We start from the raw sequence: 21,816 nt of genomic DNA, 5'->3' as shown, positions 1-21,816 counted from the left end.
TCCCCAGTCTGGCAGGGACCCAAGGAAACAGTGTCTGGAGTCTCGAGAATCTCTCTGCTGGAAGGAGGTGTCTGCAAGAGGCTCCTAGATGCCTCTGATAAGAAAAAGTAATATTTGCTCTTAAATCTACTCCCAAGGGACACAGCTAACAATACCCTCCTCAAATCAAAGCCAGCTCCAGAAATAAAGCATCCGCCAGCCCCTGCATAGATTAAATGTCACCACAGAGAAGCAGAGGAAGAATAATTCTATGTAGAGTCAGGCTGGGGGAGCTGGGTGCTGAGGGAGAGAGCGCCGCTTGCTTTGAGATAAGCCCTGAAGGCCCGGCCCAGTGCCTGCTCAGGGCAGTGCTGTGCTGGGTGCTCAGTCACCTTGAGTCTGCTCCCCACAACGGAGCAGCTCTCAGCCTCCAGCCCCATTGCTCAGATGAGAAAGCTGAGGCTTAGGGAAGTTAGTAATGCTTCAGAAAGAGCATGTGCAAGGGCTGAGACTAGAACCAGGTCTCCAGGGTTTGGTTCCCATTTGGGGATCTGCCTCTCAGAGGCTCCCAGGCACCTCAGAGCCAGCCAGAGCCCCATGGAGACACATGTGCTGAAGTTCAGGGCCACGACCCCCTCTGCTCTGGGGCCTGAAGACACACAGGCCTACAGGATGGAGCCCCGAGGGGTAGATCCCAGCAGGCTCGAATGGCGGAGGGGCACTGTGCGGGGCCTGAGGGGCCTCTTCTAGGGAGTGTGGCCAAGAGCAGGACTCCCAGTGACACAACCTGAGGCCATGCCCTGGCTCTGCCACCATGATGCACTGGGGCCTAAGGGTCCTCATCTGTAAAACGGGGTCAAAGCAGTGCCTAACGCTCAGGGCAGCCATGAGGGAAGGGCGAGATCTGGTCTCTGGAACACTAGCACTAGAAAGAACCACTCGTGAGTGTTTAGGAGGGTGCAGAGCAGGGTGGAGTCTCCAAAAACGCGGCCGCAGTGGCCGTTCGCACTCTTAGAGATGAGAAAACAGGCTCAGCAAAAGCTAACAGCTCCAGGGCCCGAGGACTCTCTTCTCCCACCTTTCACAGACCCTCTCCAGGCTACACATGCAGAAGCTTGTCCACATTCCCCCAGTATTTTCTAAATGGCCTCCAGGCACTTCTGGGGACAAAGGGACACTGAGGAGGGAGGCCCAGACTGGGAAGTCTGGAGCTTAGCACAGCAGAGGGACACTGGACTTCTCTGGACACTCAGCTGACCACTTGTCTCGTGTAGCAAATTACCCAGAATCTAGTGACTTCAGACAACACGTGCTCGTGAATCTGCGAGTTGGGCAGGGCTCTGAAAGGACGGCTCGCCTGCGCAGCGAGAGCAGCTCAAGTGGGGCTGGAGAACTTCCTTTTTAGGTGGCTCACTCGAGTGACTGGCAGCTCAGCCAGGGCTGTGGGCCCCAGGGCTTTGGCTCTTCTCCACCTGGGCCTCACCACGGGCTACTTGGGCTTCCTCGCAACATGGCAGCTGGGTCCTAAATCTAAGTGTCCTGTGAGAACAAGGCAGAAGCTTAGCACCTTCTGTGACGGAGCCTAAGGAGTGACCTAGCATCCCCTCTGCCGTCATCACAAGGCCACTGGGACGCAGGGGATGGGGACACAGATGCTACTTCTCTCTGGGAGGAATGTCAAAGTCACCTGGCAAAACAGCATGTGGCATGAGAAAGATTGTTGCAGCCTGTTTGGAAGCGGGAAGCATTTATGAGAGGTCTGGTCTCTGTCATTATGTGATAGAGTAGAAGAAACCCTTATCCAGCCACAGGATCTGGGCGCACACTCCTGTCACAGCCACCCTGACATGTCACCTTTGTCCAACACACAAGCCCCAACATCTGGTCTGGCAGCAAATTCTGTTGTTTTCTTCATCAAGGCACACCCAGGTCCCAGCCACGTTTTCTCTGTTCTTGCAGCCACGGAGCCCACCATAGCCCTGGTCCTTTTAAAGCCCCTGCCCTGCTGAGAGTAAACCCAGATTCCACGCCACAGTGCGTGTCCCCGGCTACTCTGCCACAGCCACACTGGGCTCTGCTCCGCTCCTGGGAGCCCTGCCCACCCCTGCCTTGGGGCCCCTGCAGCACTCGACCCCCTGCGGGAACTGGGCTCCCTCCCACACCTCCTTCAGGTTTCTGCTCAGGGCTCCCTGCTCAAGGAGGCTACCCAGACCCCTCTTCAACCTTGCCCTTGACTCTCAGTTCCACACCCCGTCATCCCTCTCAGCTTTTCCTTCCTCCTGTTTCTGTAGCTTGCTCTGAAGGCCTTGGGCACAACGTTTCATGTGCTTTGTCTCACACAACTGCACACATGCACACACCCTCACGTGCATGAGAACACAAATGCACTGGAAGGTAAGCTCCCATGCCCGCTTTGTCACTGATGGATCTGGGGTCTGCTAACGACACACACTGCCCTCTGTCCCACCACCTTGCCTTTGCAGCCACTGGCCTCTCAGCCTGCAGTGCCCTCCCCGCTCACGGTGCAAATTCCCTTCATGGTCAGTTCCTGCCACATGCCTAGGACAGGGCCGGGTGCCACCCTGAGCGTGTTCCAAGGCTTTGGGTGCCCCTTCCCAGCCTGCATCTCCACATGTGGGTGCTGTCTGGAGAACAGCTTGGGTCGCCCTGCATGATGGGGGCCCCTTGAGAACCAGACCCGGGCACCCACCCACCTGTCTCCACGGCCAGGCATGGTTGTGATCCCCATGCCCCTTCCTACGCCCACCCACAGGTGTGCCCATCCTGGATGTGTGGCCACAGTGGGCCTGACCACATTCCCTGAAAGGAGAAACTGTGATGCCTCCCGTGTCCCCATGATGAATGATGTGTTCCACACCCAGAGCTCCCAGGAGGAGATGGCCATGGAGGCGGAGCAGCCTCCCGGGCCACAGGGAACGAGGCTGAGATTTATGAACTGAGAAGACACGAGGGGCAGGAGATTTAGGGAACGTGGGAGTCCCACCGCTCTCAACCAAGAGGCTGGTATGAAAAGAGGGAAAAGTCAATCTCTGCAAGGAATCGGTGGCAGCCCCAGAGCCTCCCGGGGAGAAAACAGCTGGGGATTTCAGGGATGAAAAACGGAAGGAGGGCAGGGTGAGCCCTGGAGTTTAAACACACACCTCAGAGCTCAACAATGGCCCCGAAACAGAGACACTCGCTCACCTGACCCAAGCACCACACACCCAAGCTCAGGGACCTGGGACCTCGGCCAGGGTGGGAGGAGGAGGGCTGTCCGCCAGGGTCCCACGTGGGGCAGGCATTGAGAGGCTCCCTCATCCAGGCTGCACAACCTCCCCACGTCACAGAAAAACCGAGGCTCCTTAAGTTCCAGGCAGAAGCAAGGATGGCAGGGCTGAAACCAAGCCGCTTCCACGCACAGCACAGTGCCCCCACCACAGCCCAGCGAAAGCAAGAGTCTCTCCCCAGGGTCGGGCAAAGCATGCACCACCTCCCCTCACCAGGCTCCACTGCGATGGGGAGGCATCGCCCTCCAGGGAATCTTCTCAGTGTTCCAGGATGGGGGCTTGGGAACGTGGGGGACAGTCTGCACTGATCATTAGCATGCCAGGTGAGGAGACCTCTCCCAGCTTCACTCAGAAAGGGAAGGAGCTGGGCCCCTCCAGCGGAGCAGGAGCTGGGGCCACCAGCGTCCAGAACAGCACGGAGTGCCCCGTAGGTTTCCAGGGACGTGCCCTGCCCTGCCCTGAGGTGTGGCCCCTAGGAAAGCTGATGGAACGGAGGCAGCTTCCAGGGCTGAACATTCCTTGTTGTTCCCTTGCAGGGACAGCACCCTCCCTGCCCGCCCCTGCAGGTCGCCCCCACCATGTCACCCAGTCAGCACTGCCCCTGCCCAACTCAGGCACCCCCACAGCAACCCCCCTCTGCCTGCAGATGACAGCTCTCATTGCAAGCCCTGATCCCTCACCCAAGCCCTGGGTCCAGAGGGAAAGTGAAGGAGAGCGTTTGGGATTTTAGAAGAGCAGCATGGTGCTATCACTAAGTGTCTATCACATACCACCCCCGTGGGGCTGGGGGCTCCCGAAACACAGGGACAGTTCCACAGCAAAATCTATTCACATTCACACTGGCTGAGATAGAGATCCCAAACGCACCCGCTGAGGTCGAGGGCACCACGAATTTCAAGTGGGTTGGTTTGTTCAAGCACATTTTGGGTTCACGTTGCAGATGGGGCTGTGAGCCTGCATGCACTTTGCAGATGAGGTCAGAGATGCTGAGTGATTCGCCTGGGGTCATGCAGGCCGCAGGAGACCAGCCAGATCCGGCTGTGTGTCATAGGTCCGGCTGCCCAGCTTCAGCAATTCTGCTCACTGTCCTGTCCAGTCTGACTCCCAGGAGGGACAGCAGGGGAAACAGTGGGCTTCAGAGATGGACACACCAGACGCCAAAGCCTGGCCCTGGCCCTGGAAGAGGCGCAGCCTCCAGGGGTTGATTGATTTCCTGAGCCTCAACTTTCTCCTCTGCGAAATGGGAAGAATACCCACTGTAGGGACCGCCGGAGGGGTAGAGATGAGCTGTGCTGGGCATTATCAGGAGGTAAAGGCAGGGCACCCAGTAAAGCTCTCCAGCTCTTCACTTCTCTCCCTCTCTCACACACACGCACACGTGCGCACACACACATGCACGTATGCACACACCCCCCTGCTATGCCAAGGTCACAAGCCATCCCCGGGAAGGCTTCCGGCCTCCCAGCCACACCGGCTGTCTGCCCTGCACAGCTGCCCTAGCTCCCTGACACTCTCGGCCCTCCTAGCTTTTCTGTCTCCGGACAGGAGGACCCTGCGACGCCCTGCCTTGAGGGGCTCTGGGTCTGAGAACTTGCTTGGGTCTGGCACCAGGCCTTCCGCTCGTCCATCCTTGACGTCTTCTGATTATGTATTAGCAGATGGCTGCCCAATTAGCTTGCCCCTAGGAGCACAGTTCTGGGGCCCCCTAGAACTCCGCCCGCCTTGCTTCTGCAGTCAAGTGGTGGCCCCCAACCACCTCTGCCAACCGGTACCTTCTCACCTCATTGCTTCTCGGCAGCTGGAGAGGACAGGCTCCGAGCCTCTCCGCGCACAGCTGGCCCTTATCAGGGCAGCCCTGATCAGATTGGTGAACACTTGGTGGGCACTGGCCCCATACACTGAAACTCTCCCGGCAAGATCACTCCTCAAAGCCTCCTGACCCCGTCCTCGGGGCTGGGCGTGGCAGTGCTGGTGTCTCCTTCATTTAAAGGAAAGCTTCTAGGAGCTGCCCCGGGAACACAGAAGGCCGGCTGCCCTGGGCCCTGTGGAATGAAATCCAGCCTCAGGAGAGAGTGCCCCCAGACTCACTGGCTCCTTTCTCCCCTCGGCACCTGCCTCCCACAGCACCTCGCCCCAGGCCTGCAGGCACCACCACCAGGCTTGCGGCTGCTGCCTTAGCACGCCCCGCTCTTCCCTCCCATTTTCCTGGGATTTGACCCTCTTGTGAGTCCAGCTGGCAGATCCAGGAAGGGCCACACCGTCCCGCAGGTACCCACGTGACTCAGTGCCTCTGGGGCCATGTCTGTAGAACCCCAGGGCAGGACGGGGTGGGGAGGGGGTTCAGGGTTCTCATTGCATCTCTCCAGAAAGGAACCCAGGCTCAGGACCTGCCCCGTCAGGACCCAGCGGTGGTTGGAGACCCAGCTTCTGAGAACTCAGCTCTCTTCCTTCCTTCCAATTCAGTCCTGTGTGTCCCCAAGCCTGCTTGGCCCCTGACGCGGGGACTTAGTTCTCTTCCAATGTGCCCAAGGAAGCCCTCCGACCCCCACAATTTGTGTTCCACTGATGACTGACAGCTCTGAGCTGTCCATTTCTCTCCCGTACTCATCAGCGCTCCTCAGCAGCCTCCGATTGCACTGTCCTCGTGGCCATGGTGCCTCTCGTCCCCTCTGCCCCCACCGAGACATGCCTCCAGCTTCCCGTCCGCCCTCCAGCTCTCTCCCATGTCCCCTTCCAGCTTGGCTCCCCCTGGCTCACTCCACCCGTCAGTGAGGCTTCCACCTGTCCCCCCGCCCCACCCCCCAGCTGGCATCTCCTGGGGCAGATACAATAGCGAGACAGTGTGGGAGCCTGGAAGCTGCCCTGCTGGTGGGTCCTTGCCGGGATGCAGCTTGCTGATCTGCGGCAGGGCTGGAGGGCTCCCTCATTCTGCCTGCCATTATACCAGTGTTGCAGGGACTGTGGGTACTGTGGGAGCCCACCCTCCCATCCCCTGGCTTTCCCTACACCCCAGCTTTCAAGCACGTCTCGGAGGACCCAGAGAATCATCAAATCATGGACATTAATAATGGAAGACTGCACCCAGATCACAGAATAAAATAATGAGATCACAGAAGCAAGTCATGTAGTCCAAACCGAGTCTGAGCCTCCCAGAATAGAGTGGCTGCACTGAAGTATTACCGTGGGGTGCGGTCACAAGACCACTGGACAGGCCCAGAGGAGGCTGGACCTGAAGGACCGCAGGGGTCACTCAGGTGACACCTCCCACTTCTGGATGAAGAGACCGGAAGTGAACTGCCCAAATTCACAGTGAGTCATCACGTCCTAGGCTTCCCAGAAAGAATCGGTGCTGGGAGTCAGGAATCTCGGGTGGAGGGGCCCAGCCTGCAGTGAGCTCTGCTCCCTTCCATCCAGCAAGTCTGGCAGGCCCCACCCTACAGCACCCAGCAGGAAAGGCAAGGCAGAGGTGTGGACTGAGTCAGGCAGCCAGGGGTCTGGCCAGAGCCACACCCAGTGGCACAAACACGTGGGCAGAAGTGGATGAGAGGCCGGCAGGGCCACAAGCCAGCAGGAAATTGAAGGCGATCACAGCCACGCTGGAGTCTGGTCCTGGGAACCAGCGTGCCATGGGGCTTCAGGACCTTGTGCAGGAGTTTGTTGAGTGACTTAACGAGCCACCGGAATACAGACTGTGAGAACCAGAGGCCCACCTGCCCTGCCGACCTCTGCAGCCCCAGCCTGCGCCTGGCAGTGTTAGTGCCCACTCAGTATTCCTGGAGCATCTGGTGAAGCATCACAATCGAGGCAAAATTCAAAGCTCACAAAATCAACCATTCTGAAGTATCCAGTCCAGCAGCACTGAGGACATTCACGATGTTGCACAGACGCCCCATCTCCCTAGTTCCAAAACATTTCCAGCACCCAGAGGAAAACCGGTACCCATGGTCCGTCACCCACATCCCACACTGCAGCGCCTGGCAACCCCCAACCTGTGCCACACCATCTCTGCAGATGCATCTGTCCTGGGCATCTCTTAGGTGGGATGTGAGGCCTTTTGCACCTGGCTTCCTCCCCTTTCACTAACGCTTCTTAAGCACTGACCATGTGCCAGGTGCTGCCCCTCGGTTGTGGGCAGCTGCCCCTGCCCTCCAGTGGAGAACTGGCCCCAAGACAACAGAGCAGGGCTATGCCATTTCTCCCCATTTTACAGAGAAGGAAATTGCAAACCAAAATAAAATTATAAGCCCCCTGTTGGAAATAGATGCCCTGTGCCGCAAAGAAAAATCAGCACGGAGACAAAGGATCTTTCAGCAACACAATTTTTACTTCCTGCACTGCAGGAAGGGTACCTCACTGGCCATCGTGCCATGAGAGTACAAAGAACAAAGGAAAACAAACATATTTGTTCCTTACGCATCTGGGGTCGTCCTCACTGCTGTGTCTGATCACCGTTGGCTGGAGCCAGACCTCACCATCTAAACTAAAACCTGATTGGCTAACAACTTAAAACGTTTCTAAACAGGTAAAAGCAGTGGAGAGCTGGGACATACCTGTGAGCACATCCAGCACAGATACCCTGGTTAAAGTACAAGGACGTAGAATGTGCTACGTACCTGTAAGCATGGCAGGTCTAACAGCTGCATAGGATAGGGCTTAACAAAGTTATTAGCACACTTATTCTTCAACAAGAAAGGAAACTTCAAAAAGGAACTTTTCTACTTCCCACACCCTCAGCCATCTGAATGGGCTTCCTCCTCAGCCAGGGCTCTCTAAAATTTAACCTGGAAGCAGGTTCAGGTCCTGATGGGAATCGGGGTTCAGATGAGCCTTATTACACCTCTCTGGCATTCCCATCAACATGGACCTCGAGTCTGATAAGAAACATTTATAATCTCTTCTCTCTGAAGCCTGCTACCAATTGCCAATTCAAAACATTTAAACCCACCTATGGTCCTGTATTAGTCTGTTCTCTGTTATCCCAGCACTTTGGGGGGCCAAGGCAGGCAGATCATGAGGTCAAGAGATCAAGACCATCCTGGCCATCATGAAACCCCAACTCTACTAAAAAAATACAAAAAAAAATAGCCGGGCCTGGTGGCATGTCCCTGTGGTCCCAGCTACTTGGGACGTTGAGGCAGAAGAATCGCTTGAACCCAGGAGGCAGAGACTGCAGTGAGCCAAGATTGCGCCACTGCATTCTAGCCAGGCAACAGAGCAAGACTCTGTGTCAAAAAAAAAAAAAAAAAATAGTCTGTTTTCATTTTGCTGCTAAAGATGTAACCAAGACTGGGCAACTTACAAAAGAAAGAGGGTTAATGGACTTAACAGTTCCACATGGCTGGGGAGGCTTCAGGATCATGGTGGAAGGCAAGGTGGAGCAAGTCACATCTTACATGGATGGCAGCAGACAGAGAGAGCTTGCGTGGGGAAACTTGTTTTTGAAACCATTGGATCTCCTGAGACTTACTCACTATCACAAGAACAGCACAGGAAAGACCCGCCCCCATGATTCAGTCTCCCACCTGGTCCCTCCCACAACACAGGGGCATCATGGGAGCTACGGGGTGAGATTTGGGTGGGGACACAAAGCCAGACCGTAGCAGACCTGGAAGCCCCTGTTTCAAGTTGTTCCACCTTTCTGGATCAAACTAATGTGCATCTTAAATGAATTTGATTGATGTCTCATGTCTCCCTAAAATGTATAAAACCGAGCTGTGCCCCGACCACCTTGAGCACATGTTCTTAACCTCCTGAGGCTGTGTCATGGGCCACGGTCACTCATATCTGGCTCAGAATAAATCTCTTCAAATATTTTACAGAGTTTGACTCTTTTTTTTTTTTTGAGATGCAGTCTCACTCTGTCACCCAGGCTGAAGTGCAGTGGCGCAATCTCGGCTCACTTTAACCTCTACCCACTGGGTTCAAGCAATTCTCCTGCCTCAGCCTCATGAGTAGCTGGGATTACAGATGCCTGCCACCGTGTCTGGCTAATTTTTGTATTTTTAGTAGAGATGGGGTTTCAACATCTTGGCCAGCTGGTCTTGAACTCCTGACCTCTTGATCCACCCATCTTGGACTCCCAAAATGCTGGGATTACAAGTGTGAGCCACCACACCTGAACTGACTCTTTTCTGCAACAAACTAAGATGCAAAGAGACTAAGACACATGCCCAAGACCCTGCAGCCAGGGAGAGCCCAGGTGGCACGAAAACCTGCCCAACCTGGCCCTGGGGTCTGCGCCCTGGACCCCCACACTGCCCCGCCTCACTCCATGACTGACAGAATGACCAGGGAGGGGCTTTCTAGGGGACGTGAGGCTGGGCTGAACCTTCAGCAAGTGTGTGTTAAGTGCCTCCTATGTATTGGTCCAGGGTGAGTAGGTGAGCAGCAGACTCATGTCCCCACCGTACCCTCCCCAACATTCATGCAATTATAGGCAGAATGGGGGAGCCTTCAGGTACATCCAATGCACAGACAGGCCCCTCTGTGGGCCTTTCACTCCATCCACACCTCAGCTCCTCTCACTCCTGACAGTCCTTGGCCACAGCCTGCTACCATCTCTTGGGGTTTGGGGAGGACAACTGTCCCTCATTGCTGTGACTGTGAAGGATCTGAGGCAGGCCTCAGTCAGTTTAGAAAGTCTATTTCTCCGAGGTTAAGGAGAACCTGTGACACAGCCTCAGGAGGGCCTGAAAACATGTATCCAAGGTGCTCAGGACACAGCCTGGCTTTATACATTTTAGGGAGATGTGAGACGTTGGTCGCTTCATCATAAGATGAGCTTACTACATACGGACATCGTAAGCGAGGTGAGCCTACCACGCGCTGACATCGTAAGCGAGGTGAGCCTACCACGCGCTGACATCGTAAGCGAGGTGAGCCTACCACGCGCTGACATCGTAAGCGAGGTGAGCCTACTACGTGCTGACATCGTAAGCCACGTGAGCCTACCACACGCTGACATCGTAAGCAACGTGAGCCTACCACACGCTGACATCGTAAGCGACGTGAGCCTACCACACGCTGACATCGTAAGCCACGTGAGCCTACCACACGCTGACATCGTAAGCGAGGTGAGCCTACCACGTGCTGACATCGTAAGCCACGTGAGCTTACCACACGCTGACATCGTAAGCGACGTGAGCTTACCACACGCTGACATCGTAAGCGACGTGAGCCTACCACACGCTGACATCACAAGTGAGATAGCTTACTGCATACTTACATCGTAAGCGAGGCGAGCTTACCGCATACTCACATCATAAGTAAGATGAATATCGATTCAGTCCAGTAAGGCAGAACGACTCAAAGTAAGGGGCTTCCCAGCCACAGGTAGACAAGAGACAAGCAGTTGCATCCTCTGAGTCTCTGATTAGCCTTTCACTGAATCCTTAATGTAGCTCAGTGAATCTGCATTTTTACACAAACAATAGGGCAGAAGAAGTGCAATCGTCTGTTTTCACACTGCTAGAACTACCTCAGACTGTAATTTATGCAGAAAAGAGGTTTCATTGGTTCACAGTTCTGCATGGCTTGGGAGGTCTCAGGAAACATACAAGCAGGCGGAAGGGGAAGCAGGCATGCCTTACATGGCGACAGGAGGGTGGAGCAGGGGACGTGCACCCTTGAAAACCATCAGCTCTCGTGAGAACTCCCTCACTCTCACGAGGGCAGCGAGGGAGAAATCCACCCCATGGTCCAGTCATCTCCCAGCAGGCCCCTCCTCCAACGTGTGGGGGTTACCGCTTGAGATGACATTTTGGTGGGGACGCAGAGCCAAATCACATCAGAAAGCAATCAGATACGCATTTGTCTCAGGCGAGCAGAGGGACGGCTTTCTGTCCTGCGCCTGTGAAGATAAGCTATTGGTTTACACTGCCAGGGTGAAATTCAACAGAACTGTTTCATAGTAAAGATCTTGAGGTCCATAGGGAATTCCCTGTGGCACATTGTGGGGGAGGTGTGTAGCCTTTGTTCTTTGTAGCTGTCTTAGTTAGGAATAAACAGGAGGCAGGTTTGCCTGACAGAGTTCCCAGCTTGATTTTTCCCTCTGGTGTAGTGATTTGGGGTCCTGAGATTTATTTTCCTCTCTCATTGTCATTGTCTCCATCCGTTTGGGCTGCTACAACCCAGCTCCAGAGACTGGGTGACTCATAAACAACAGAGTCTATTTCTCTCCATTCTGGAGGCCAGGGGCCAAGATCAGGGCACCAGCAGCGTCTGGGGAGGGCCGCTTCCGGGTTTCTGCCCCCCCTTCTCACTCTGTCTTCGCATGGGACCAGGCAGCTCCCTGGGGTCCCTGTCATGAGGGTGTGGTTCCATTCATGAGGACAGCACTCTCACGCCCTCCTCCCCTCCCACAGGCCCCACCACCTCATACCATCACCATCGGGGCTAGGATTTCAACGTGTGAATTTGGGGAACACAGCATTCTATCCATTGCACCATTTAAAGCCGCCCTCCTGCCAAGCCCGGTTTCCACCTCTGGCTGGCCCGGAACTGGCTTTGGCCCACAGAATACCACAGAAGAGATGACCTGAGCCTGGGCCTCAAGATGGAGCAGGAGCTTCTACCCCTCGGCTGCCCAGACCCAGCCCCTGCCATGAGAATGGCCAGAGAAGCCCGAAGGGGAGCGAGCCCACCCAGCCCCATGGTCCCAGGCACGTGAGACGGCCCAGGTGAGACCACTGGAGGCTCCCAGCCAGCCCACTGCCAACCACAGGTATGCCAGCGAGTCCCGCAGACTGACCGCGCCCCCCAAGGCTCAGGAGAAGCCACAGCACCTTGTTGTTTTGAGCCACTACGCGGCGGGGGGCGTTTGTTCAAGAGACAGGGAGGCGGCTGCTCCCCAGTGACGCTTCGCCGGAGCCCAGGCCCGCCCATCCCGACACTCACGGTTCCCTCAGAAGCGCTCCTCCCAAATCTCTCACTCCCCTGGCAGGCGGCCTTTGCTGTTTCTTTTTTCTTTTTCTTTCTTGTAAGATAGGATCAAGGAAAGGTCTCAGAAACAAAATGCAGCATTTTTCTTCCATGACAGATCTGATACTGAAGGGTCCGTGAGGAGCCCTGCTCTGGGACATCGCTGTGATGAGCGATCCATGAGGCAGTCACAGGGAAGCAGGTGCTCCGTTCCCGACCTGGCCCGCCAATCCTGGGGTCCACCCGTCCTGCTCCAGGCCCACCCAGCCTGGCTGTTTGGATCTGAGACAATAGCCTGGACTGTACAGGGCTCGGCATGGGAGGGTCCTGGGCACCAGGACAGAAGCTGGGAATCCAGGCCCAGGGATGGGGATGAGGCACCGGACGCCTCCCCCACCTCACATGGGGAGATGAGGGTGGGATTCAACATGGGGACTGGACACCCCTGAGTCCAGCTGCCCCGTTACAATAGGGAAACAGATCTGGGGATGAGGCAGTTTTTGAGCATCTTCCAGTTCCCACAGAGCTGGGAAGGACCGAGATTCCTGCCCCAGCCTGCGCCCCTTGGCCTCACCATGCCAGCTCACAGAGAAGGGAGAGGTGGCAGGACCCACTGACGTGCTGGCGAGCCTGCGGGCCCCACTGCTGCTCAGTGCAGCCCGGGCACAGTCACTTACCCTCCCGAGGCTTTAGTTTCCAGTCTCTGCAGCTACAGGCCTGGGGTGGGCAGGAGGGGCCGGGTCTTTTCCAGGACAGAGTCCAGGTTTCCCACATTCAAGGAAAGCAAGTGGAGGGAGCCTAGCAAACAGAGGTCTCTCGTCCCCGGAAAGTCAGACGAAAAACGGGAGTCAAATGCAGCCTGATTAGGACCTAGGACAGCTGCCCGGCTCAGCCAAGAAAGAGCTTGGGTGCCTGCTGGCGGGCGGGGGCTGAGGGTGCAGGTGCCCTCACCCCATCCCCATCTTGGGGCTGGCTCCAGCAGACAGGAAGGGTCTTTTTCAGTTACTACCTGATGGGCCTGCAGCATGGGTCAGGCTGAGGCCACCCCTTCCCCATCCTCCTTCCCCTACCCCAGGGTGGAGGCGGGTGGTAAAGACCCTACAGTGGCATCTTGTTTCTTTCAGGCCCTGAGCACTTTAGGAGAAGGGCTGCTGTGGCCAGGGGCTCCTGGAGGAGGGGAAACTGAGTCAGGCCTGGAGGCATCCGCAGGACTGTGGGGCAGAGTGAGAAGCACTGCCCATCAGCAAAGGATCACCTGGATTTCTTCTGGGGGAACCCCTCCCCTCCCTGGAGGCACATGAGAGAGGGTGAGCCTGTCAGAGCACAATGCCCCACCACATTGGCCAGCCAGAGCCCAGCTTGTGGCACCAGGTGGCCAAACAGAGAGACCCCTGGGACTGAGGGGAAATGCCATGAAGACATTCTCCATTTGCCACGAACATCAGCCCAGCAGGAATCTGGCCAGGAGCTGAGGGCTGTCTCTCCGCCTCCGCGGGAGCCCGCGATGGGCCCAATCCAGAGCAGATCAAAGGGAGCAAGAGGGGCTGCGCGCTGCAGATGCTGTCTGTGCGGCTGGAACTGAATGCTGGAACCGAGCGCTGAGCTTTGCAGCTACGCCAGCCATAAATGCCCTTTCATGTTTAAGCCTGTTTGCGTTTCATGTTCACCGCTCGCAACCAAAGTATCCTGGCAGCTAAGCGCTCTCTCCCAGGGGAGGGGGCTGCATCCCGGAACCCCCTTCCCATTTTCCACCCTTGCTCCTGGACCTCCTTCCCACAGGCCACAGGGTGGCAGGGACAGTAGGCGTGGGCCCAGGCCCACATCATGTGGCCCAGAGGCCCTGTTGGCTCTTGCACAGCCAGGCCACTCCTCCAAGCACATATGGGGAGCCCAAGGTGGCTGGGTCAGCAGAGCCGGAGACACAGCCTGAGAGACCAGAGCCCACATCAGCCCCCCAGAAACCTCTCCAGGAGCCCAGGGCCCAGCCCTCCCCATGGAGAAGAGAGAAGAACGATGCAGGGGTCTGCTGTGCCTGCCTCAGGGCCCACTGGCCTCCACACCTGGGACTATGGCCTCAGCCCCCCAACAACTAAGAGTTGCCCCCATGTCCACACAGCCCTCTCCCCACCAAGCCAGCTGTTCCTGGAGTCCCTCGGGTCCTAGCCTCCACACCAGGAAGCCTGCCTGAATTGTCCTGATCATGTGGCCAAGCTGACTTCCTGGACTTCCAGAGCACAAATGGACCCAGCCCGGTGTCGTTACTTAACTGTGTCTGGAACATCGTCCCATCCTCTGGTCACACTGTGATCTCTTTAGAGGGATTGGTAAGAAGGCATCAAGATTCAGGCTGTGACCAGAATCAGGCCTCAGTCAGTGAAGGATCAGGGCTCAGTAGATAAGGTGATCAGTGTTCAGTCTATGATCAAGGCTCAGTCCGTGACTAGAACCAGAAGAAAGCGAGCAAGGACAGCGCTGTTTCCACAGCCCCTTCGAGAGTGGGAAATTTCTGCAAAACTGGAAGAAACGGGAGGAGGGCCTTCAGTGGCAGTGTTTGCTCTCTGTCCACTGAGGGAGCAGAAGCCTGGCTTGGCCCTCCTGGCTCTCAGCCTCCTCCCTCACTCCCACCCCACTGGCCGGACCTGCCTCTCGGGTCTTGGAAAGGAGAGATGAGCTGCCATCTCCTCCCGGCCATTCCACACTGCGAGCTCCGACTCAGATTTCCCCTTCCCGGCAACTGAGTTCAAATAATTTGTGAGACTCTCAGCCAATTCATCAAGATTCCCACAAAACCCTGAGCCATCTCTGGGGCTGCGGGATAAGAAGGAGGTCACTGAGGGATCGCACATGCTCCAGCTGTGGAGGCAGTGACGCCGGGGCACTGGCTCAGGATACAGGCTGCGTTGCAGCACTGAGGCGGGGTGATCGCAGCTCCTGCCTCAGTTTACAATCTTCAGAATGGGCTGGGGGGATCAGGCTGCTAAGGGTGAAGGTTGGCGACCTCTCTGCTGGCTCCTCTCCTCCTGCCCTTGAGGGGCTAAAATGACCCAGCCCCATCTGTGGGATCCTCACCTCCAGCCCATCTGTGGGATCCTCACCTCCAGCTCATCTGTGGGATTTTCACCTCCAGTCCAGATTTCTCTGCCAGGTTCCAGACCAAGAGGCCCTACCTCCCTGGAAGTTCCTCAGGCACCTCCGACCTGTCCTGCCCAAAGCCCAGCTCTCAGCCAGCCTGGCTGGTCACCCCCAGGACTGCGTGGGGGAAGAGGCTTAGGCTCAGAACCCGGTTCTGACCTGGGTTGAAGCCCCATTTCTTCCACTTTCCCTCTGGCTGACCTCAGGGAATGTCTTTGCTTCTCGGAACTTGCTGCCCTGGAGGCAGAATTGGGACAACAGCGGCTGCTTTTTGTGGTTGTGGGCATTTTTGACAAGTGTGACAAGTGTCCAGGCCGACGCAGGACATGCTAGGCTGCTGGGAGATGGCGGCTGCCCTGGCAGTGCCTGTGTGGCTGGAGTGGTGTCTGCCTGCCTGAGCCAGACGGTCCCACACGCGTTGTGGGTTCCTGTTATGGGTCCGGGTCACAGCCATAGCGTATCTGCTCAGGAGTCTCACCTGGGCACTGCCCCTGTTCCCTCCTGGGGCTCCAGCCCGTGCCTGCCCCTGCTCCCTCCTGGGGCTCCAGCCCGTGCCTGCCCCTGCTCCCTCCGGGGGCTCCAGCCCGTGCCTGCCCCTGCTCCCTCCGGGGGCTCCAGCCCGTGCCTGCCCCTGCTCCCTCCGGGGGCTCCAGCCCGTGCCTGCCCCTGCTCCCTCCGGGGGCTCCAGCCCGTGCCTGCCCCTGCTCTCTCCTCCAAACAGCCTCCACCTTCCTTCTCTAAATGATCTGGCTGTAGCCCACGTGTGCCCAGGCGTGGGGCCATCAGCACTGCCTCCCATAGGCCAGCCCCACCTCCCCCAGGCTGGGGAGACCTCACAGCTGTTCACAGAGCTCCTTTCACCTGCAAAGAGGGAGGAGAGAATCCCCAGAGGAGGCTTCTCATTATGACCTCCACCTGCCAGAGCCACAAATCAGACTCTGATTGTTTCGCTTTGCCGTACCGTATCTTGGCAGGGAGACAAGGGGAAGACAGAGCCCCAACCCCCATTCAAATGCCAGTGTCCCCAGATTCCAGGGGAGGGTTTCTGAGCACCCACCCTGGGCCCTGCACCCAACCCAGGGGTATGTGGACACTGTGGAGATACAAGGCCAGTCTCAGCTTGTGCTACTGCCTCAGCAGCCCCAAAGAAACACTCACTCCAGAGCCAGAGGGGAGCTGTGGTCCCAAAAGAGGACTCTTCACAACAGAGGCTGGGAATCCCGTAAGACGCTGTAGTAGCCCAAAGAAAGCAGCCATCGCCATGGGCTTCCTGGAGAAGGTGGCCTCGGGATGGAAGCAGGGAACAAGGGGCAGGGGAGGAAGATGCAGTCAGACAGGCCCTGGAGGGCGTCCTGGAGTAAACTTGTATTCTCTTATGAAAGGGAAGCCAGAGGGCTGTCCATGGTGGGGAAGCTCCTGGCCCTCCGTGTCTGGCCCAGCCGCCGGCCATGCTCCTCATACTCACCGCTCAGTCCGCAGGCTTCTGCCAACCCCGCCCTTTCTCTCAACTGTAGTCTCTGCTCAAAGGCTGCCTTCTCCGAGAGGCCTCCTTGACTGCCCGCCCAGCCAGCAGAGCAGCCACTCACAGACGCACGTTCTTGACGCTCGTCACTTTGGGGCGCCGTGTTCCCGTGTGTTTATTACCAGCATCTGGCAGGGCTTGGAAGCCGGAGCCAGACCGCCTGCATGCCAGTGCCGACTCCGTCCCTCCTGAGGATGACCCTGGAGGTCACTCGCGCTCCCTGTGCCCAGCGTCTGCGTCTGCAGCACGGGCAAGCACAGCCTCCACTGAGCGTCGTGGTCAGGACCGAATGGGCGCAGATTCACGGAGTTCTTCATGCCAGGCTGAGCTCAGGGAGTGCCCTGTGGATTCCTGTCATCTGGAATATAAACTTCAACCCTCTCTCCAGCATGGCAGCTCTCAGGACTGGGCCTTCTCTTGTTCGCTGCTGAATCCCAAAATCTATGACAACGTCTGGCTCACAGAAGCTCTCAGGGAACGTTTCTTGAATGAGCAGACAAGCCCCAGCCCTCGGCATCCCGAGATAGCCAGCTGTCATGGAGCTGGAATAAGCTCCGGCCTGCCATTGTGCTGCTGGGGACGAGGACTGGGGGTGCCCTGCCTGGGGGTACCTGGCTCTCCCAGTGAGCAGCAGCAGTGAACAGGGCCTTCTGAAGAGCACCCGCTTCAGTCCTGGTACCCAGAACGTGGATGGTGAGGGAGCCTGCAGGTCAGACCCCAGCAGCAGTACCCAAGCAGCCCCGGACCGGTTTGAACCAGGCCTGGCGTCTCAGCACCAACCCTGGGTCAGGGAGGGGCCCCCTCCTCTCCAGCACACAGCCCGCCATGCTTGACCCACAGGGCCTCGAGCTGTTTCCAATGATGTCTGCTCAAAACTGATCGTGCCCTCATTTATTCAACCCGTCAGCTGCCATCTGCCGCCCACTACTCAGGCACGTGGGGGTTTTGGAAGCGAGTGCAAAGTCCTCTTCTGTCCCAGGGCTGCTTCCTGGAGGGAACCCGAAACCACTGTCGTCCTCCGAGGGCAGCGCGATCAGCGCTGGGAGGGCCAGGGCGGGGACCACCCAGAGTATGAGGGCCAGATGAGCACTGCCTGGCAGGGAGCCCAGAGAGCATGTAGGACAGCCCCTCCCTGGACAGATGGGGAAACTGAGGCCTGAGGAGGAGAAGCTATTGGCCCGTGGTCAAAGAGCTCACAGTATAAATGCAGCTCCACCCAGGAGCGAAGGACTTCAGCACCTGCCCTGAAGACAATGTGGCATTTGCCACCCGAGACCAGGTTTCACGTCCTCCCACCACCACGTGGTGGGGCTGGCACCGTCAGCAAGTCACTGGATCTCACAGAGCCACCACTTCACTGGAGAAATGCAGCTACCAGGATGCCCCTGCTGGCCACGAACAGGGATAACTGGGACAGCAGATTACCCGGGGCCTGGGGCTCGGCCAGTGCCCTAGAAACACGACCGCTGTTGAATCAAATGTCTGCCCATGGGCCCTGCACCCCTCTGAGGGACAGCCACCTCCCATGGTCTGTCCCCAGGCTGGACCCCACAGGGCTGAGCCACAGGGTCTTAACCTCTCAGGCTGGGAGGGCAGCCCCACGTGTCTCTGCAGCTGGACGTCTGTGAATCCAGGAGACATCAGACAGGCCACAGGTGCGCCAGGTGCAGCCACCCCAGGGCCGAGTTCTGCTTTGCCGTAAAGACAAAGAAGGTGAGAGCTCATGGTGGCTGCACAGAGAATACAAAGGCCGAGGCAGGTGGGAAAGGTCCAGCCATTCCCTCAGCTGGAATGTCCACCTCTCGTCCCCTCAGTGCTTCAGGGTCTCACTGCAGAGCCACCTCCTCCAGGAAGCCTTCCCTAATGCAGACTTCCTCCCGCAAACGGCATCTCTTCTCCAGACTCTCTCAGCACATCTGCCTCCTCTCAGTTACTTGAAGCCTCACAGAGCTTTCTGCTGTTGCGCAGGCTGCTCACTGTGCATCGAACAGTCTTCTCCTCCCATTCTCTTCCTGACAAACTCTTACTCATCCCTCAACACCCAGCTCAAGGCTCACCAGCACACACAAGCACGCTCTGTCCTGTGGGCTCCCGTGAGCTCCTGGGCTTGCCCCACCATAGCACCCCCCACTCCGGGCTGGAGCTGCCTGGGGAAGCCCCTCTCCCCCTGCAGGCCAAGGCGTGCTCCCAACTCATCACCTGTCATGAGTCCTGTAAAGTTTATTCTCTGAAGGTTTATTGCTGAGTTAAAAATGAAGAAACTGAGGCCAGCACAAGAAAATTAGATGCCAATTTATTCAGCCCCCGGGCAAGGTTCTGTGGTCCCAGGGAGAGGGGCCGGGGAAGTCGCGCCTGATTCCTCTCAGGAGTGGGGTTTTATAGGGAGTGAAAACGTTTGATTGAATTTGGAGAAACAGGATGTGGATGGGGTGAGCTGTTATTGGTAGGTAGGTGGGATTTCCGGTGAGTGGGCTAAGTGCTGAGTGCAGAGGGGATTTCCAGGGGCGGGGCTAGGTGCCGAGCGCAGAGGGGATTTCCAAGGGCGGGGCTAGGTGCCGAGTGCAGAGGGGATTTCCGAGGGGGGTTAGGTGCCGTGTGCAGAGGGGATTTCCACGGGCGGGGTTAGGTGCCGAGTGCAGAGGGGATTTCCACGGGCGGGGCTAGGTGCCGAGTGCAGAGGGGATTTCCAGGGGCGGGGCTAGGTGCCGAGTGCAGAGGGGATTTCCACGGGCGGGGCTAGGTGCCGTGTGCAGAGGGGATTTCCAGGGGCGGGGTTAGGTGCCGAGTGCAGAGGGGATTTCCAAGGCAGGGCCAGGTGCCGAGTGCAGAGGGGATTTCCAAGGCGGGGTTAGGTGCCGAGTGCAGAGGGGATTTCCAAGGCAGGGTTAGGTGCCGGGTGCAGAGGGGATTTCCAGGGGCGGGGCTAGGTGCCGAGTGCAGAGGGGATTTCCAAGGCGGGGCTAGGTGCCGGGTGCAGAGGGGATTTCCAAGGCGGGGCTAGGTGCCGGGTGCAGAGGGGATTTCCAAGGCGGGGCCAGGTGCCGGGTGCAGAGGGGATTTCCAAGGCGGGGCCAGGTGCCGGGTGCAGAGGGGATTTCCAAGGCGGGGCTAGGTGCCGGGTGCAGAGGGGATTTCCAAGGCGGGGCTAGGTGCCGGGTGCAGAGGGGATTTCCAAGGCGGGGCTAGGTGCCGGGTGCAGAGGGGATTTCCAGGGGCGGGGTTAGGTGCCGAGTGCAGAGGGGATTTCCAAGGGCGGGAGCTCCAGAACCAGCTTCCCATCCAGTCTCAGGCCAAGTTCAGGCTTGTCTCCTGCCAGCCCATCCCATTCCCCAGCATGCCTGTGGGAGACGGGGTGTCCTCGGGCACCCGGGCCAGCCTCAGGCCTGGCACGTCCAAGGTAGTGGCTGTGACAGGCACCTGCTCCCACGCTAGGGGCCTGCTCAGGGGGATTAAATGGTTGGTAAAGTTTAATACCAAAAGTGGGTTTTAAGTTGATTAAAGTTTATGGCCAGTGCCAGCTCCATCATAATCACTCCAGTGGTTCCTCCCCTCCCCGCCCCCCCCGCCCTGTCCTGCACACTGCTGCATTGCTCTCAGGCCCTGTGCAGGCCACGATGCATGCCGTCGTTACCACAGGGTCCCTGGCAGTCATAAAAGTACAGCATGGACATAGGAAGGGGAGCATGACACACAGGGGTCTGCCAGGGGGAAACAGGGGAGGGACAGCACGGGGTGGGGAGGTGGGGAGCGATAGCATGGGGAGAAATGCCAGATACAGGTGATGGGGAGGAAGGCAGCAAATCACGCTGCCACATGTGTACCTATGCAACAATCTTGCATGTTCTTCACATGTACCCCAAAACCTAAAATGCAATTTTTAAAAAAAGTACAGCCAAGAGGGTGGTGCACCAGCAGACAGAGTAAGTCATAGCCTCCCAGAGTGATTCAAGATATCCCCACTGACCGTTCCCTGGAGAAGGTGTGAAGATCGCGCAGGGCAGATGCTTGAGGAAAAGCTGTGACATCTGCAGGTGGGGCCAGAGCAGCCCCAGAGCCCTCTTCTGCACACCCCTCTGGGTCACTGACCCCACCATGGACTTAGGCCCACCCCAGCACTGAGACAGGCCCAGCAATGAGCCCACCCCAGCCAGGTGCCCAGAGGCTTCCCAGGAAGGTGGGCTGTGCCTGTAGGACCTTCCCTGAAGCTTTTGACAAAGTCATGGGAAGTACACTGAGAACGGCCAGTTTCCCAAGGGAGCATGGAGCCCAGTGGGCACGGCAGACATCAAGGGAGAAGACCACGAGAGCCAAGTGTTTCGGGCTTCCTTGCCTCTGCCAGCTCCAGGGGTCCAGGCGTTTCTGGTCCATGGCCACAGCGCTCTAATCTCAGCTCCCGGTCACACACCCCCACCCACCACCTTAACTGCCCTTCCCTCCCTCTAATGAGGACACTCTGCAAGGTATGCTCCTCTTGCCAAAATTCCTCACTTAAACACGTCTGCAAACAACTGTTTTCCAACTAGCACCCCATGCACAGGTTCCAGGAATCAGAGTGTGAGCATCTCTTGGGGGCTGCTTTCTGTCCCTGAGAGTGGGGAGCTGAGACTTGAGCATGGCTGGTGGGCGGGCGAGGGCTGCTTCCCCAGCTTCTCCTCTGTCACCTCACTGAGCTGAGCAGCTCCCTCCATCTGGTTCCGGGAGACACCCCCCCATCATCCAGGGAGCTCTTCTCGACTGGGGCTGGGCTACTCTGCCCCCTCTGCCAAGTGGTCCCAATAACAGGGCTCAAAGTGTCCACGGACATCCCCGGGGAAGGGCTCCTGGTTCAGGCAGCCCAAGCCTGGCTCCTTTGGGTCACCAGGTGGATAGTGGGTGGGAAAGCAGAGACAGAGCAGGGCGTGGGCTCCAGGAGGCGGCCCAGGGAGAAACTGGGACATGGAATGTGGAGAGTGGAGGGACGTGTGGGAAAGGACAGTG

Source organism: Saimiri boliviensis, chromosome 15, assembly GCF_048565385.1.
Source record: "Saimiri boliviensis isolate mSaiBol1 chromosome 15, mSaiBol1.pri, whole genome shotgun sequence".
NCBI classification, from domain to species: Eukaryota; Metazoa; Chordata; class Mammalia; order Primates; family Cebidae; genus Saimiri; species Saimiri boliviensis.
The sequence above is the reverse complement of the archived record's forward strand: the minus strand, read 5'-3'. Positions refer to the sequence as shown.